The sequence below is a fragment of the Sylvia atricapilla genome, chromosome 2 (genome assembly GCF_009819655.1).
Source record: "Sylvia atricapilla isolate bSylAtr1 chromosome 2, bSylAtr1.pri, whole genome shotgun sequence".
Taxonomy (NCBI): Eukaryota; Metazoa; Chordata; class Aves; order Passeriformes; family Sylviidae; genus Sylvia; species Sylvia atricapilla.
In genome coordinates, this window is record NC_089141.1 from 11,823,376 (window position 1) to 11,841,906 (window position 18,531).

Genomic DNA, 18,531 nt, shown 5'->3' on the forward strand with positions numbered 1-18,531 from the left:
GGAATAGGGTGGCTCACACAAGAGCCAGAAAAATGACTGTGCCAGTGTCCAGCCTGAATAAGGACAAGTCCAAAGTCACCAAGTAAACCAGCCTAGGAAGCACATTGAAGCCCAGCTGAACAAAACCCAAGATATTCTTTATGTACAGGAGTATCCCACAGTACACAATTATATTGTCTCTTAGCCAGACACTTTAAAAAACAGTTCCCACTGGAAGAGGATGGTAAGAGAAAGATAATTGCATATGGACTTAATTACACAGCATATATTAGAGATAAATGGCATTTTTGTTTGCCAAAGAAAATAATCATAATCACTACAGAGCTTTCAGAATCTTTAATTGCCTTTGAGCAATTATCCATTTCTCCTTACACGATGCTCAATTTAATTTGTGCAACAATTGACTGAAATAAAACATAAAAATAAAAATAGTCAGGTTTTCTCTTTAATTATTTATTTAAGACTGGGAAGATAAATCATCCCAGATTTTAAAAGCTGCTTTCCTCATTCCAGTTGTTAAATTCAGGATATTCATTTGCATTTCCTGTTGTTGGCCCAGAATCACCTTGTGAGCTCACATATTAAGAAAGACAGCTATAACCATTTAATGGTTTTATAAATTAGCCAGGTAATGAACACAAAATAAAGATATTCTGCATCAGTGTGTTCTTTATTCATTTTTATGCTGCTGCTGCCAGTTTAGTTTTTAATTATGATACTGTTTTGTGATGCACTAGTAGCATCACTGGAAGGTACAGTAAGGAAGCCTTTTTCTAACAGGATATATATAGAAAATCGGAGATTTTGCCATGGTAATCCCTCTTTGAGGTGCAAGACAGAAATTGCCAGGTGTGTGTGAGAGTGAGGAAGGCTATGTTGTAATACAGTGTGGATTAGATACATTTTGGTGTGGATTTTTTGGTTTTAGAAAAAGAGAGGGAGCACGTTCAGCAGAGGACTTTTCACAAAAGCAGCTTCAGCTTTGTGTTTCCATTCCTTTCTCTATAAACTAACCTCATTGCAGCTTTGGGTTTGTGCAAAGGCAATTTTAGGAACATAGTTTTGTGCTGCCATAAAGTGGAAATTGTACTCATCAATAGGGAGAGAAATGTTTCGACAGGATATAATGAAGAATTTTTAATAGAATAATTTTTTTCCCAGTTCTGGGGGTGCAAACAAAATTAGAATTCTTTCCAGTTACACCTCTTGTCCATTTTGCATGTTTTCTGAATTCACCACTGTCTCATCCTTAGCCTGTGTGTAATGATGGGTGTTTTAAATCAGGCAGCTGCTGGTGGCTGAGCCAGCACAAGAAATAACCTTTCCTCCCCTGTGTATGAAATTGGACTTGATACATTATTCAGTAAACTCCTGCAAAATTTCTAGGTATTAATGACAACCCAGTGAAATGCTGATCTTCTTAATTAATTCCGAGTAAAAGAGATGAAATAGATCCTACTGGTACATACTGTTAAAATGACCATCTAAGGAAAGTCACACACGGCATGTCTGCCACATCCCACTCTAAGAAGGGCCATGGCAGAAAAATAATTTATTACCTATTGCCTGTTCTATTAGCTGGTGGCAAAGTCCAAAAGTCTGAATTCTAAAATGACAGGAGCAACTTTCTTTTCACATGTGAGCATTCAGTCCATGGTGTCCTGGTCTCTGTCACTTCTTCTAAGTACTTATCTAATAACAAACAGTATCTGCAAGTTTCAGTCTGATGCACAGAAGAAAATACCTATCTCCCCTTGATTCCTTAGTAAAATCACACCTTACAGCTGTTAAATAAGTGCAGGCACCACCGAGCTCAATAAACAGAAATTGTCAGAAACCCTCCTAAAACGTGGCATGAATAAAAATGGAAGGAATCAAATTCTGAATTCTTAGCTTTCTTATCGCGGAAGAAGTCATAGATGGCCCATTGAGGAATCAATTATGGATGGAAAGTTCATGATCCAAAAGCTTTGTGCCAGTGAGATGAATCTTAAAGGTATAATAAATGATGGTAATGATAGGAGGGAGATACATAGCCGAGGAGAAAAGATGGAGTGAAAATGGCCTGTAGGATGGAGCCTCACTCATTTGTCACAGCTGCTACAGAAGACACAAAAATTGCCTTTTTATCCCTTTCCCCACCCCAGTCAGGTCCAGCTACTTCTTTATTCTGGAACTCTTTTTCAAGTAGATGTAATTTCAATATTCTGCTGGGTAACAGGCACCAGCAGTTTTGGTAGCTTGCACTTTCCAGGGAATTTTGGTCAGGCCCAGACATGGAACTAAAGAAATGCACTCTGACACACAATTTCCCTGCATTTTAACATAACCAGAAGTGGGAAAGTGTTCTTTTTCAGGTGATTGAACTAGCATAAAATTCTCTGTTTGAAATATGTTGGCTGCCACCTGAGCTTCTGTTTGAATCAAAAGCTCAGTGCAGAATCTCATCCAGACTGCACATTGCACTGAGGGAGAAGCTCACAAGAGAGTTATTCCCTGCAAAACTCTTCCCTTCCCACAGGTGGGACACAAAAACTTTTATTTTTCCAGTGATGGCAGTAATGAAACAGGATCCATCCAATGAGTAACCAGCTGCTTGCTCTGGAAACAGTGTCCCATCCTTGGGTGAGAAATCTTTCTCTGTACAGCTGGGGGGTTCCTGTAACATGGGTCTTTATTCAAATATCATCAAAGAATGATGGCAATGAATATAACAGTACAACTGGAATAACAGCAAAGCTACAATTTTTCTTTATAGGCCACTTAGAGAAACTCTGTGAGTACAATTTGAAAGGGCTAATACTAGTAAAATATTTAGAAGCAAGTAGGGTTGACAGGGCTAAAACATTAAATGAATGTCTTCTCCAAAATAGAGAAAAGTGACTGTTAAAAATGTCATTTCTATTCTGATTCATCCTGTCTCCTTTGTGTATTCATAAACTTCCACCTGAAGATAGTTACAAATTGGGTTTTTAATCAATTTCATTTTTCCTGTATAAATCACGCTTTTCCATAGACTAAAAAACAATTTTAGCTTTGCAAGTTGAACTTTATTAAAAGGCGTAGTCATCACTCCAAGCTTTTATTGCATTTGTCTGCGAGCTTGAATCTTTTTAGTTTTAAACAGGATGATAAATAACAGAGGGTTGACTTTTATGACTGGAATGTGTCTGGGAACATTAACACCACCTTTGCCTTTTATTTTTCTTCTTTTCACTGAGAGAAGTCACCCATTAATTATTCTCCTACATCCATGAAAACATTTGGGAGCCTTTTGGTGCACAACAACATCAACAACAAACCAAAAAAAAAAAAAAAACCACCTCAAGCCATGAGCATGAAGTCCAGGAATGCACAGAAAATTTTCATTCAAATTCTCCCTTACAAAAATCTGCCACAAGGTTATAGAAGCTCAGTTCTAGACTATGTAGAAGAGAAATTAGCACCAGGTAAGACTGAGCCAACCCTTAGGAGTTCTAATGTTTACACAGAGTTAAAAAATGAGAAGCAAGAGCACACCCACTTGTAATGGTGTCTGTTTCCTTGTTCACTAATTTTAAGATTTCAGAAAAGCTGGAAATACTGCCTACAAAAGATTCCAGTCAATTTCAGCATTTGCTCATTTTTCCAGGCATTTTTGACACAGTAGAATACTTCATTTTCATTCTATCTGAAATTTTAAACTTTTCAGTAAATCTCACCTGACTTGATCATCAATTCCAGCAATTCTGAAGTGGCATGTTCAATAAATGTATTATTTGTTGATTTGATTTTATTTTGACTGTCCAGTACTGGGCATGCAGCTTTACTGGTGGTGACTGGGACTTGGATCAGATAGGACTGGAACAATATAGATAACAGAATTCTGTTATATAAATAACAGAATGCAGAACCTTTTTCTAGGAAATATATTTCCTTTTGCAACAAAATCTGAGCAGGATTTTCTTCTGACAAAACTGCCTGCATACCATATTGTTTGTTTTATCCTCTCTGACAAAGGCAAGCATGGTTGTTTACAACTCATGAATAGCAACAGAGCAGCAGAAAATATTTCAAAGTCTGTGCAACTTATTTCCTTTCAACTAAGAACCTGATGTATTGTAAAGCCCCAGCATCTGCTGCCATTCAGCACGGGGCAACAGTAGATTATTTCTGCTGCTCAGCAAGAAGAAAAATACCGAATTTCTGCAGTCTTGCAACTGCCATTCATAGCCTTTTTTAATTCTACCACAGAAATCCCAACTGCCCTGAAACTGAAAATTCTCCAGTATGAAAATCTGAGAAGATATAGACAGCACTGAACAGGGACCTTCTGCCTTTGGTAAAAGCCAGAAAAATCTTTTTATGAAAAAGCTGAGGAAGCCTCAGGCTAGCAGAACAGAAAATAATAAATAAATTCCCTGGAGCTTGAGGGAATCATGCCAGGCTGACGGTTGCATCCAACCACTGGTTCCACCTCCTCTGCTGTACAAAAATGAACTGAATCTCTCAGGTTCAGCAAGAAGACTACTAGAACTCAGCAGGTACTGGGATAGTCAGCAAAAACAGGAATTAAAAATAATAGCAGAGAGCACGGGGAGAGGTTTAGTCTGTCCACAGCAGCAATGCAGAGGAGCTGGAGAAAGGAAGAGGGAAATCCCAGGCTGAAAGAAGCAGGAAATACATTTTCCATTTAAAATGCCTTCTTCACTCACAGCTGCCTTCAGGACAGTAGTTCAGAGGATAAAACAACAGCATTTCATTTTAAAATATGTTACAAGTACAATTAATTTTAAAATACTTTATGAGTAATGTGGAGACAGAAGTTCTTATACATAAAATTCTGCCTGAAGTACACATGGTTTTGTCTCCTCAGTTACATTATGAGCATAAAAAATCTCCAAGTCCTGCTAAGCTCTGCATTTTGCATTCAATTTCTAGGAACACAATATGAGACAAGCCCACAGAACAGTGGCTGTCAAAATTTAACCTAGATGTTAATAAACCTATAACCGAGCCAGACAATTTCCAATGTCAGAGTTTAAAAAATTACTGCAAAAAGATTTATTCTAGGAGGCCAAATCTCAAAGTAAAATTATTTAATTAATATTTGTATAGGATATAATAATGGGGGTTTTGATAGTTCAGAGGCAGCCCTAGACAGCCTTAGATCTATTATCTTCTTAGTTCTGAGTGTCTTCCTGGAGCTCTCTTTGATATTTATAAAAATCAGAGCACCTGTAACCTTAAGGGTTTCTTAAGAGTGCTGTGATATTTGTCTCCTCCCAGCAGTGGGGAGCTGAACACTTTAGAATGTCTCACTTTCTCCCTTGCTCCAGAAAAATTCGTTCAACATCATTCTCTCCTAAACTGTCTCTCAGCCCAGCCAGTCTTTCTGGAGTCTCATCTTTTTGAAACATATTATATTATATTATATTATATTATATTATATTATATTATATTATATTATATTATATTATATTATATTATTTACTACAAATGCATAACATATAATAATATATTAAACAGTTAATATAATACATATTTTATAAAATATAATACATATTTTTCATATAAATATATAGAAATAAAATAAATTATAATCTCAACATTATATCAACCTTGTTGCAGCCTTATTTATCCTTCTGAGATACTCTGCACACACCACACTCTTTAACAGGTAAGTGCAGCCAGATTGGTGGCCATAAATCTTTCTAAGCAAGCTTTGTAGCCTGCACTAAAAAATCAGGATGCAGAGCAAAGAGGAGAATGGCTACATGGAGCAGCTACAGGAGTTATCAGCAAGCAAACCAGGCTATAATTTTACAGTGTGTCAGATTCTCTGCTAAAAGCAGTGTCTGTGTGTGTGCTCTTTGTCTGTGGGGTAGGAGGGTTTGCTGCTCTAGTTCTATTGAAATATTTTGCATTGTCCTAAATAATAAATATAAAAACACACTCAGAGTGCTGTCAAGTGTTTATACCTGTGCCTACACTACATAAAGTACTTGCAGGCAGTGAATCCCTGTCCTCTGTGAATAGTGAATCTCTGAACCAGCACTACCACAAAGTTATTTGGAGATATTTGGGTATGCTGAGAGAATATCCAAATTCCAAGTATTGGTGCATAAAGCAAAAATAAATTTATTCCAAATGTACAGAATAATGCAGCAGTGGTAAGCACTTGGCATGTTACTCCAGACAAAACAACTCTGTACCCACAGCATCCAGAGGAGACAACGAGGTCACATTTGGCCTCAGATGGCAGGGCACATACAAGGGCCAGATATATTTCCTACCATGACCCCTTTTCTGTAATAATAAAACCAAGGCCTGTCTTTCTTGATAAAATTTTGAAAAATTTTGAATTCAAGCATTCAACTGATATTTTCCCTTCAGCACTTTTGCCATGTCAATATGGTAATACTCCTGGGTAATGGTGATATAGTAATACTCCATGAAATACTCTTTTGCTTGTTGGGGGACATTAAACCAACAAAAATGTGTCTGTTTTCCATCTCCCTAAGTATTTCCATAAAACTCCCCATGAAAAACTGGGTAAGAACCAGAGGAGTGTTGGACAGCTTTCCATAAATCCAGGATGCATGATGGTCAAACCCTTGGCACTCCATGCCCAGAGCCCTGCAGGGAGTGCAGGGCAGAGGTTCTGAGGGGCTGAGGACTCCCCTGCCAGCACTCAGCCCTTGTGCAGCACAGCCTGGGGCTGGACAAGGCATTCCAAGGATGCTGGCTCACCTGCAGGGCTGCTACCTGACCTGCCAGATGATGCAAATAAGGCTTGAGAGTTCTTATCCGTGCTAGCGCAATACCCAATGAGAACAGGGAATAATCTCCCAGTAAACTCCCTCCAGACAAACTATTCCATTTCAGAGCACACATGTGCTTCAAGATGCATTTCAAGTGGGATCAGGCCAGGGGACACGTTGGCCTTCTGTGCCTGAGAGGCAGCTGAAGAGAGAAACTCTTATAAATGCCATTTCAGAATTGTGAATAGAAATCTTTCTTTTCTCACTGAGTGCTGCTGGCACAGTACCTCTTTACTTTTCCTTAAATATAATATCGTATCATCTGCAAGCTTTGAGTTACAAAGCACTACCCAAAAGAATGGACTATCCTACATTCTATAGAGTACATTGGTGATAGAAAAGAGATACAACCATCACAATAAAAGGAGTGTCTTGCCTATGGCAAACCTTTATGGAGGAGGCAGGGATGACCATTATGTCATACCCTGGAGGAAACTGCATTTCAGATATATTTCAATGATGGGTTAAAATAAATTTGTTGCTTTTTAAACTACACTGTAGGAGCAAGATATCTAAAAGTACCCAAGTGATTTCCCTGAATTTATTTTTTTCCAACTGAAAATCAGCAACATTTGTGTTCCTAAATCACTTATGAGTTCATAAAGAACAAGTACAATAAAGCAAATTCTAGCTACACCACTTGTCATGGCTGCAGGACTAAACCCACAAACCCAGCCTGCAGGAAGCTGAAACAGACTGCAGCCATTAAATAATCACACCAAGAAATGCTCATGAAATTTCCCCAGATAACTGATTCTTCTACTATATGCAAATATTTTTCAACACACTGAGCAAAATCCTTCTGCTCACTGCCGATTTTTAAGCAGCAAGAAAGACAATAGTCCCAACAGAGAAATAATGGGAAAAAATTAACAGTACTTATTTATAATATTATACTTTTCATTAGTAGCCATCATAGTAGTATCACCATCCCCTTTTTTATTCCTTTTCAGCTAAGAACCTGAGAAACAGAGAGATTATGTAATTTTTGAAAAGTCAGAAACTGATAGGCAACCTGAATTCCGTGCCTGATGCCCATCCAGAGAGACAAAACCTCATTGTTCCTTCCTGAAAAGGCTAGAAATGCTTAAGGAAAAGAAAATCAAATTAGCACACTATCTTGGATACCTTTTATACTGTAAAGTGCACAGGATACTGAATAAAAATAATGGGGTGGTTTTATTTTTATTTCCACACAAGCTTTAAATGATTGTATTATTTATCACTGTGTTCATAAACACTTTACTAAAAACTTCTAAGTATTTAAATATTCATCTTTTTTTTTTTCCCCCCCTGGAAGATTTTTAGCAAAAAATGTTGGCAAGATAGTGGGCATAGATAAAAGTGAATGAGTCATACTCCCATGACAGAAAAAAAGTACTTTAAGTTACTTCTCCTGTGTCTGCTTTTGAGCATGCAGCTGGCTCACATAGAGCAATAAATTAACTTACTTTTCAATATTGAAGGGGAGCCATGAGACTACTCAGTCTTCTGTGATGAGTAATAAGGGTTGAAAACAAACAAACCCTAACATCTGAAGTAGCTAATTCTCCTTTTATAAACCACAATAGCTGGTGGCCACAGGTTTTTCTACAGGCATTTTTATATTTTATACCATTCATTGCACATTTTGAAACTTGCATTAAAAATTTTATGACACTGTGGGGCAACCAGAAAAACACACAGGAGGTTCACTTACAGACAATTCCAGGGCTGAAATAAGAACTTTATGCATAATCTTCCAGTCCTAGAATGCATATGGAATAATTCTACAGTCTAAAACTTGCTTTCTTGAAACCAAATTTGAAGGTATTATTTTTATATGGGATAGGATGAGGTGGATCTGAGGACTTATATGAAAACTTCTGAAAAAATCTTTACCTGTGGATTTTATACATGTTAAAAGAGAAAAAATCCAAGTCTTGGCAAAAACCTTACAAAGCACAAATTTATTTCATTTTGAGTCCTCAACTCATTCACACCATCAGGAAAGGATACAATCGCATGGATTTTTTTATGTATTTTTCAGTATGAAAGATACAGCTAAGAGAGAAGTATTCAATTTGTTTCTGCTATCCAGGACAGTTCTGCTGGCGACTGAACTGGATTTGAAACTGATCTCAGTAAGCACTCTTTACTATTTTAACTTATATTGCTTCTTCACTTTATTTAAAAGACTTTCATGAACTAAAGACAGGATATTCTGGAAACAAGAAAATCAATGTTGCTCCTCTGGCAATCCAAGGCATATGCCCTTGCTGTGGGATTTTTTTAAATTATTCTGACTGAATTTTCTCTCTTTTTATGCCCTTTTGTATCTTTAGGGCAATCTCCATTTTGTATCTTTAGGACAAATATCTGTGTAGGAATACAAATAAAGAGAAGTCCAATGAGTCTCTTACACCCCAGAGCAGGTGTGTTATTTAGTCTTTTACATGCCTATCTGATGAACTTCTCTACATTTCTGCTATTCACACAGAGGTGGCAGCTCTCCCTGCTGTACCATATGTAATATTTTTGAAGGAATTATTCTCACAAGACTTATTAGAGGTGGAAAACATGGGATTACTACTGCCTGCTTGGAGTGGAGGAGTGTCATCAATCCAAATTTACTAATGATGGGCTGAGATCCAGTGAGATGAAATCTTTTACAATAAAACAGACCATAAATTGGTAAATTAGTAACATCAAGGAGTGATTTACATCTCTTCTTCAAAATCTCTTTCAATTTTATTTGAAAAAGCTATAAACTTGAAAATTAAGTGTTCCAGTTCTCAGTGAAAACTGTTTTAGGGGACCAATGAATATCAGCAGCTTTTGAATTTGACAAAAATTAATGGTCAGTCATAATTTTGGATTTATTTGCATTGGATTTAAATTGTTCAAATTAGATACTGGTAGGGTGAAAAAAATTTTTTTGCATGCTTTTATCAGCTTTAAATCCCTTCTGGATGCTTCTATTCCTGACAGATGAAGTTTTGCTATCTTGCTCTGTTCCTCATGACTTTATGACTGACAACCACACCACTTGAGGAGTTTCATATTCCCACCAGCAGACACACAGATCTCAAGATAATTGTTTGAAAAAAAAACAAACTTCTTACCCTCTGCCCAAAAGACATTTTAACCCCTCCAAAACCTAATTCATTCTTTCACGCTACTAAAGAGAATAGTCCAAGGTGTTTTTAGAGCAAAATTTACAGATTCTCTTGGAGCCTGAAATAAAGGCCTCTGAATTAAATATGGTAGAAAGTGTCCATGGAAATTCATTCAGAGGAAATGAATGACATTCTTGGGAATGGCAAGATCTTTCAGAGAATAATCTTTGTTAAATTTGGAGTCTTAGCTTTTTCTGAAAATCTACCTCTCCTTAAAAATACTGTTTTTTCTTCCTCCCAGGATTTAAGACATTTTAGGCAGCTGAACCATGACACTTTCAAACCAGTAGAGTTATGTGGCACTCATGGCTGACCTGGGAGCTGAAACTCCTTGTTCGGGATATTTCTGAGTCTTGTGAAAGTCAGGTACTTGTTTTCCCATCTCTTACTTGCTGGCTTTAATGCAGTAAGCATTTACTTTTTTTTTTACTTCTTACCTTATTCCTGACTTCTTTACAGCAACCCTGCCCCAGGTGCAGAACAAATCTGCCTAGACATACAGGACCAACAGAGTAAATGCAGCCTTTTTGTGAAAGAATAAAGAAAGTGAAGCATTACAGTCATATTAAGCCTAAAAACATTCCTAGGTTTAATGCCAGTTTGTTTCAGTAATCTTCTATTTTTGGATTTTGTGCCAAAACTTCAATTTCAAAGCCTGGTGCAGGACATCCTTGTCCTGTATGGGCAGTCCTGTTCCTATATTCTGTAGCTTAATTTAAAGCTTTCTCCTTTTCCCTGTTATTTAGGAAGGTTATTCTATTTTAGCCCACTATATTAATATATTTGAGTGAGTCTGGCATGGCTCCTTTTGCATATTAGTTATTCCACAAAGAGGAACAAGGAGGATAAAAGATAAATGTCATTAACGGAGGAGAAATGTGATGATATCTGGAAATTTCAGTTCAAGCATTGTCACACTGCTCCTCAAAGCTTTCCTGAAAATTCATCCCAGTGGAATACAATGCTGGTTATCTCACACCAGACTTGCCCTCCTTCTCTAAAGGACAAGATAATTAATTTTTTTTGTGCTCTACCTTGGCATGTGCGCACTACAACAGGCAAAAGTTATCCCTCTTCAAGCACAGAACTCATGTGGGGTAGAAAAGGCAGCAACAATTTCTAACATCTGGATATTCTGGATTCCTTTGTTAGTTAAAATCAGCAGATTATATACATATTATATTTTTTATATAATAGATGATTAAATGCTTCAATCTTAGAAAAAGGAGGGCATTAGACCCTTATCTTTGGAAGCTGCCAGAGGCACTGAGGTGTGTCTACAGTCCAGGCTCATATCAAGGAGGTCTAGAGTGTGCATCTGAAGATTCTTTCTTAATTCCAACTAAAAACTGAAAAATCTGTGTTTAGAAATTCCTTTCTATTCATCCAGCTTCAGAGTGCACCTTCCTTGTTTACGTGTTGGCACTGGCAGTAGGCATCCAAAATGGACCTCCAAAACTGGAGACAACCAACAGTTTTAGGGCTGTGAGCAAAAGGATTTCTGCAGAGACAAAACCCTCCCTTCCTGGCTCTGAACAGCTGCATGCTGTGCCTGCATTCTCTACTCACACCAGGTGATTCCTTGGTAGCTCATTCCAAATAATAAGTAGATTATCTTTAACTTCAGAACTCTCAGAAGTGACAGACTCTCAAAATTACGGAAAGCAAAAGTTGGAAAGATAATACTTTTGTTTTTAAAAATGCATTGCTTAAGCTCTTTCATCACAGAGGAAGCCATTAGGTTACCTCATCTGAAGAAAGGGAAATGCCAAATCAGACAAATCAATGCTATTAATATTAAAACTATTTAATAATGTATTGTTTGGATTCTTCTCTGGGTTTTCTCCTGGCAGTGCCTAGGACTTCACAGTGGCAGCAATGCAGAACATAGAGGCAAAGCAGTTTCCATGACAACAGAACTACAACTTGATGCATGAGATATAAATAAAAGGTCCAGAACATCTGCCTTGCAAAACCCAGCTCTCTTCTCATTCGAACACTTCACATCAGGGCTCGCAGGAGTGACCAGGCACCTGCACTCTGCACACTTCTGGCTTTCCCCAGTCATGCTGGAGAGCTGCAAGTAGAAAATGTAGAAATTCTTCTAATTGGGGAGTTCACTCACCTTTCAAATAGCAGCCAAGCTGCTGAGGCAGAATCTGTTGTTTTAGAACTGCCTCTAAAGAGGGAAGAGTGGGAAAATAACATTTAAAGAGAGAGAAGCCGTAATCAAATATTTTCCTAAGTGTCCTGGCTTTTTGGGAATACAGTCTTTGAAATATTTTTCCTTGATTCTAGAGGCGGAAAAAAAAAAAGACATTGCTTTTTCCATCTGCTTCTGCTGCTTCTCACTTCTGCATGAAGAAGCAGAGGCTGGGAAAGTTCTGCATATCCCTTCCAACTTTGTGGTTGAAGAATTTGGCTGCATCCTGACACCCACATTGCCATCCACACAGCACCATGCTGCAAGGATGGCACACTCTGCCCCCCAAGGGGGTTTTATGCTTTATGGAGTATTTACTGCTTTGAATTGCAGGAAATTAATTGCAGTAAATTAATTGCAAATCTTTAAATTCATTAAAATTTCAACAACGAGGGAAATTTCTCACTTGTATTCAACTTTCCTTCTTGTCCAGGCAAGAGATGTGAGGATGGGGAGGCTTATGAGGAGCAGATGAGGGGTCTGGGGTTTTTTAGTCTGGAGAAAAGGAGGCTCAGGGGCGACCTTTTTGCTCTCTACAACTCCCCAAAAGGAGGCTGTAGCCAGGTGGAGGTCGAGCTCTTCTCCCAAGTAATGAGACTAGAGAAAACAGCCTCAAGTGGCAGCAGGAGAGGTTTGATTGGATAAGAGGAAAAAAGTCTTCAATGAAAGGGTGGTCAAGCATTGAAAGAGGCTGTCCTGGAAAGTGGTGGAGTAACTTCTGGAAGTGTGCAAAAACCATGGATATGTGTTATTTGTTAGCATTCCAGGCCTTCATTTTCCAATCTAGACAATGTCTGTGACTACAGCTCTCTGCACATCAAGTCATTCATTCAAAGCAGACTTGAAGAACTTAAATCTCTATTTTAGCACAGTTATGTGACTTCTGTAGTTACTGGACTAATTTCAGTGAATGCCAAAGCAGGAGAGAGTGGCTGCTTTCTCTCCCTGCTGTCTTCTCACTCCAGCAGATGCAGCATCATCTGCTGCTTTGCAGAAGACAGCAGACAATGTGCTCTTTCAAAGGTGCCTCCCCAAACTGAATGGATTTCCTCTGTCTAATGGCAAAGGCTCTTTCCAAACACTGCATGGATTAATATTTTTCAAGGAAAAGGTCACGCAAATCCTTTCTAATGGGAGAAGAATTAAGTGACTTAGCTGACCCAGCTGATGAACAGCAGCTCCCACAGTATTAGTCAGCAGTGGTTTCAGCTTGGCTATTGACAGTACTAAAATATCCAGTGATATTTATACTCTGTGTTCTCCCAATGCCAAGCAGGGATAGTGGGATTCCTGACCAGAGACTGAGAACAGACTTTCACCCTTTTAAAGCCTTACTTAGGCTTTAGGGTGAGAATAATGTGTGCTGTATGCCTGAATATCTCTCAATACTGTGTTTTCAGGTTAGGGTGTCATGCTCAGTTTTTAAATAGAAGATTCCTGATTTTTCTGCTCAAGCACACTGAAGCTCCAAGTTACACTTTTCCTCCCTTTCTATTCATTACAACCTTTTCCAATATATTAATTTCCTTCAAAATTAGAGGAACATTCCATTCCTGATTTATCTGTATCACTCCATTAATACAAAAGCATGGCAGTAACCAAAATCTAAATTAGTGTGCACTAAACTCCTTAACTTGCATCTCAAAAATATGCAAACATTGGCACAAGTATCTGTCTCTAGACCAGTCTCTTTTGTCCTCACAGATGACACAGCAAATACCACAATGAGGTCTCCTTAGTAAGACTGCATTATCTTGACAATCAATAACCAATATTCATTAGCAACAGAATAAAATAATATGACAGTGTATATCATGTACAAAAAGGTATATTAAAATTATAGCTTTTTCAGTAAAGAAACACTGTGGTGCAGTAAATTTGACTTTTTGTAATGCCTGTCCATTTCTTTGTTAATTCACAGAATTCAATAAACCTCTGTAAATGTCCAAGTGGGTGGTGAGGTTTGGTAGGATTTTAATGTACTGTGGTGACAGCCTTGTTCACTGTGCAATTAAGAAAAAATTAATCAAGCATTACTTTAAATATATGGTCAAGCCCACTTACCAGCTCACAGTGGTCTTTTATTTCCATGTACAAACCAGCTTGCATTAGTGCAATGTAAATCTGCTCATTTAATATCATTTGTAATAATAATGATTTCCATTTTTAATGTCAAGAGAAAAATCACTGGTTGCCTGCTCCAAAGAGCACTTAATGTCCATTATTGCACGCGGCACAAATGAGTTTGCAAATTTAAACAGACTTTTCAGCAATAGTTATTATCTTCAGTCTATCTGGACAGGGCAGGTGTGGTAAGAGCCATTGCATTTTTATTCATAGGCATAAAAGCACTTGAAAGTCTTTAAAATACCAAGAGCTTTTATATTTTTAAGACTGCAGGGCTATTTAAAAACATAAAAATTGAAAATCCCCTTCATGCACTGTACTATAACTGCCATAAGTTGTGTTGATGTGCTGACTCTTATAATTAATTATGTGTTTACTTCTGCCCTGGAACTACCTAAGGAGTGGCAGAGTGGATGAAGAGAGCAGCACATTTGAACTCATGAAGGGAAAAAAAACTGGCAAGTTTTATAATGGCTCTGGGGACCTATGTGTCCACAAAACCGAGAGAGCAAGACTTCAGAAAATTCTTAAAGAAAAGGTGAGAAAAATATAAACAGCAAGGGCTACATCAGGAATGCACAGAGGAACAGACAGAAGTACTGAAGATGAGTGATGTGCTCTAATCGTATTAAAAAGAAGCAAAAACCAAACCAAAACTGCACCACCAAAAAAACCCACCAAACCAGTAAATACGAGTTTGAGAACTGAGGAACACCAAGTATTAACACTGTATTCTTTTGTATGCTTATTATATCTGATCTTCAGTACAGGGTCTTTTGGACATCAGACCTATCCCTTGACATCTGAACACCTTGGAACCATCACTGTGACCTGTGAATTGTCAAATTACTGGTAAAATAAAACGTTCAGGTAGAGTTAAATGATCTGAAGCTCATCTCTGGAGGGCATCACCATGAAGCTGTGTAATGTCTCAAAATCCCACTAACAAAACTGGGCTGTTTTATCAGTCCAGGAGCCTCAAAAACTTTTCTTTTAGTAAGTCTAATATAACTTATTCTGTAGCACCAGTGATCCTGGAATAATTTCTATTTTGAATTGGAAACAATAATTCAAAATAATTCTATTTTGAATTCTCTTTGAATTAGAACTTCACTCCTGTTGAAGCTGTGTGAGGCTCAGGCCCTCACACTTCCTCCTGACTGGAACCCTTGCTGAGGATCATATATTGAGAAAAATTAAATGACCCCTGCAGGCTCATCTCCCAAGGTCACTGCTGCATTTCTTGCCAATGATTAAATATGCATCCAGCAATCAATAACATTATATTCCCAAGGCACATGCTGTTCTTCAATTATGGTACTTAGATGGAGGGCTTCTCAGTATCATCTAGCTCAATAATACTTTGCAGATCTCATTTTATACAAACCTCTCCTGCCAATTTAAGGTTGGGGAAAAAAAACCCTGTATTTTCTGTAGGTTTCTTGTTCAACTTTCCTTCCCCAGAAGCTTTTTGTTACTTTCTGATTTCTCATTATTCTCAGCAAATAATGAATTTAATTTAAATTTAACATTATTGTGTTAATTTTACCTTCCCAAAGACCTTTGCTCTTGGTCTTTACAGCAGCCTTAGCAAAGAGCTGAGCTTCTGCCAACAGAAGAACTTTGGTGGTGTTTTTACAGCACTATTATGTCCTCCATGCATGAAACATTAAGATTATGACAGGTTGCCAGTCTGGAGGCAACAGACTGGTTAAAATGCCTCAGAGGTGTCATGCCAATCACTTCTCCTGTCTCGCTCTTACTGGTCGTAGAAATATGTATTAATGAAGGGTGAATAATTAAAGAGAGGGGATGAATTATAAGGGACAAGACAATGTCACAAAAATGGGAATTCAAAAGAAAGGAGTTAAAGAGAAGGATCCAGTCTACTGAGAGACAGCAAAATCCACTGTGTGCCACTCACAGCACATTTCCTCTTCACCTGCCTCATTCTGGCAATTCAAAGCACCTAGCTGCCCCTGAAGATGTCAGAAGCTGATCTGAAAGGCTGCAGAGAGATGGAAAACTATTTCTGCATGCAAGCCTGACAATATTAATGACTATTTGCTGTTCCTGACTCCAGAACAGTGCAGCCTTTCCAGTCCTGCAGAGGCATAACAAAAGCAAGAACTCTGTGTCCTTCAAATGCCAGACTGAAGTTTCTAGAGGAGACATGTTTCAAGCACACGAGGGGAGAGCTTCCTCCACCAGGTAAACTGCTTTCAGCACACAGAGATCCTCTTATCTCTCAATGAATACTGGGGATGAAGAAAAGGACAAGGAAAAACCAATTTCTACCTGTTTATCAGGGCATGTTCTCTCTAGGTTCATCTCTAGAACCATGGTGATCCACCTGGAATGCACATCTAGAAAGGATAATCATCATTAGCAACCTCAGTAAACCTCAGTTTTATTTATTATTCCTTTTACTAACCACTGCTTTCATCAGATATCCTGGATCTCCTTTTTTAATTCTCTGAATTGCCCAGTGAAAGACAAAACAAATTCTGTAAGGATTGTCTGCACTTATCACCATATCCAGCTCTGTTTGTTCACCTACCCCTCTCTAAAGTGATCCAGAAAGGCTCCCAGCAGCATGTCAGAACAATGTTTCCTTCTCTCTTTGAACACAGAAACCCACGTGGCAAAGCCCACAGAGGCTGAACCAGAACCATTGCCATGGTCAGTGAAACACTCTCTAAGCCCAGCTCCTTTCCATGTTCATGGAGTCACATTTGGCTCTGACTTTCATGTACTTGCAAGGTAATTCTGTCTCCTGGAGCAAAGTCAATTATGAATAAAGTCAAGGGCAATACAAAATACAATACAAGGCTAATGCAATTACAGATTAGGTTCAGGTATTAAAACCAGTCTAATAAGCCAAGTAGAAAGAGCTTGCAGCCCAGACTAAGCCTGTGTAAATTCCGTACTCAAAACCTATGGGGTTTATCACTATCAAGTTTTAAAAGTGGAAAAAAAGAGATGGATTGATATGAAATACTGATTAAAAAATAATACAACTCTTTATCCACTTGACAGCCAATCTGGTTTTTTCACCTACTATGGAAACAAAACCAGCAGGATATTTTAACATTTACCTTATGAAAAAAATTAACATTTCTCAGTTGGGGCTTTTATTTGTGTTAAAAAACCCCATATATTCTATTCTATATCTAATAAATAAAATAATGTTTCTATCCTGACACAAGATGAACATTTTATGGACATGGAATGCAAGAATGGAGTGGATGAAACATGTAACAGTGGATGCCACTGCACTGGTGGGTATTGGAAATCAGATTCAACACAGGCTAGAAAAAATGAAAGCATTAGATGTGGTGATTTAAAGTAAGATTAGTTTACAACCAACAGAGGTAATTTGCTACAGTATTACACTGTGGCAGAATGGAAAACAAACTTTATTCTTCTTGAATAAACTCACTCTTATTTCCAAGAAGTTTCCTAGTTAGAGGCCATTCCTGTGCCACTGAACTTGCTGAAAGTCTAGCAGTGTTCTCAACTGATATCCCAAGAGTGCAATTGAAGAAAATGTAACTGCTCTGATGCAGATTTAAATATTCATTTTTAAACAGGAGTTAGTTGCAGGGATCTGAGATAATGGATTATTTCATTCACAACTGAGTGGAAGTCAGTATTCCTTAGTGGACATTTACTTCCCTGCAGATTGTTTTCTAGCTTTTCTTTACAATTGTATGGCACTGTTAGCAAAGAAATTATAATTTCCACAGGCAGCAGACAACTGAATTTCTCACTAACTGAGGTCTTGGCATGATCAAGAGTGTGAGATGCAGAGGGAAGTGCTACTGAACATTGAGTGAAATTCCCCTTTTGTGGTTAAAGTTGAGCTTATAAAAAAAATCTTCATGTCTTTGGAAATGACATAGTAGTAATCTTGCTTTGAACCTTAACACATTGGAGGGGTTGTTGCTTCAATTTTATTTGGAGCTGTGGCTCAATGACATTTGTTAGATTACTCAGCCACACATTCCAGTGCAATCCCAGAAGGACAAGCAGCAGCATTCCAAAACTTGTTTGCCAGCACTTTAATTTCTGGTGAGCCTCTTAGTGAAAACCCAGCACTTATTTATAAGTTCTGTATAGGTACCAATTTCTTTCTATTCCAAATCCACATACCCAAATTCTAAGTCAAGAAAATAGAATTAAAATCCCAGTAACCCGTAGATCATCCCCATTTTTTACAAGGAAGTTTTCTCCCTTT

The 18,531-nt window shown here is 37.9% G+C and overlaps 1 long non-coding RNA gene across 1 annotated transcript in view; it reads right to left on the reverse strand.

Moving 5' to 3' along the window:
- Positions 1–18,531, reverse strand: part of LOC136373736 (uncharacterized) — a 148,570-nt gene that overhangs the window by 70,891 nt on the left and 59,148 nt on the right. The window lies entirely within an intron of this gene.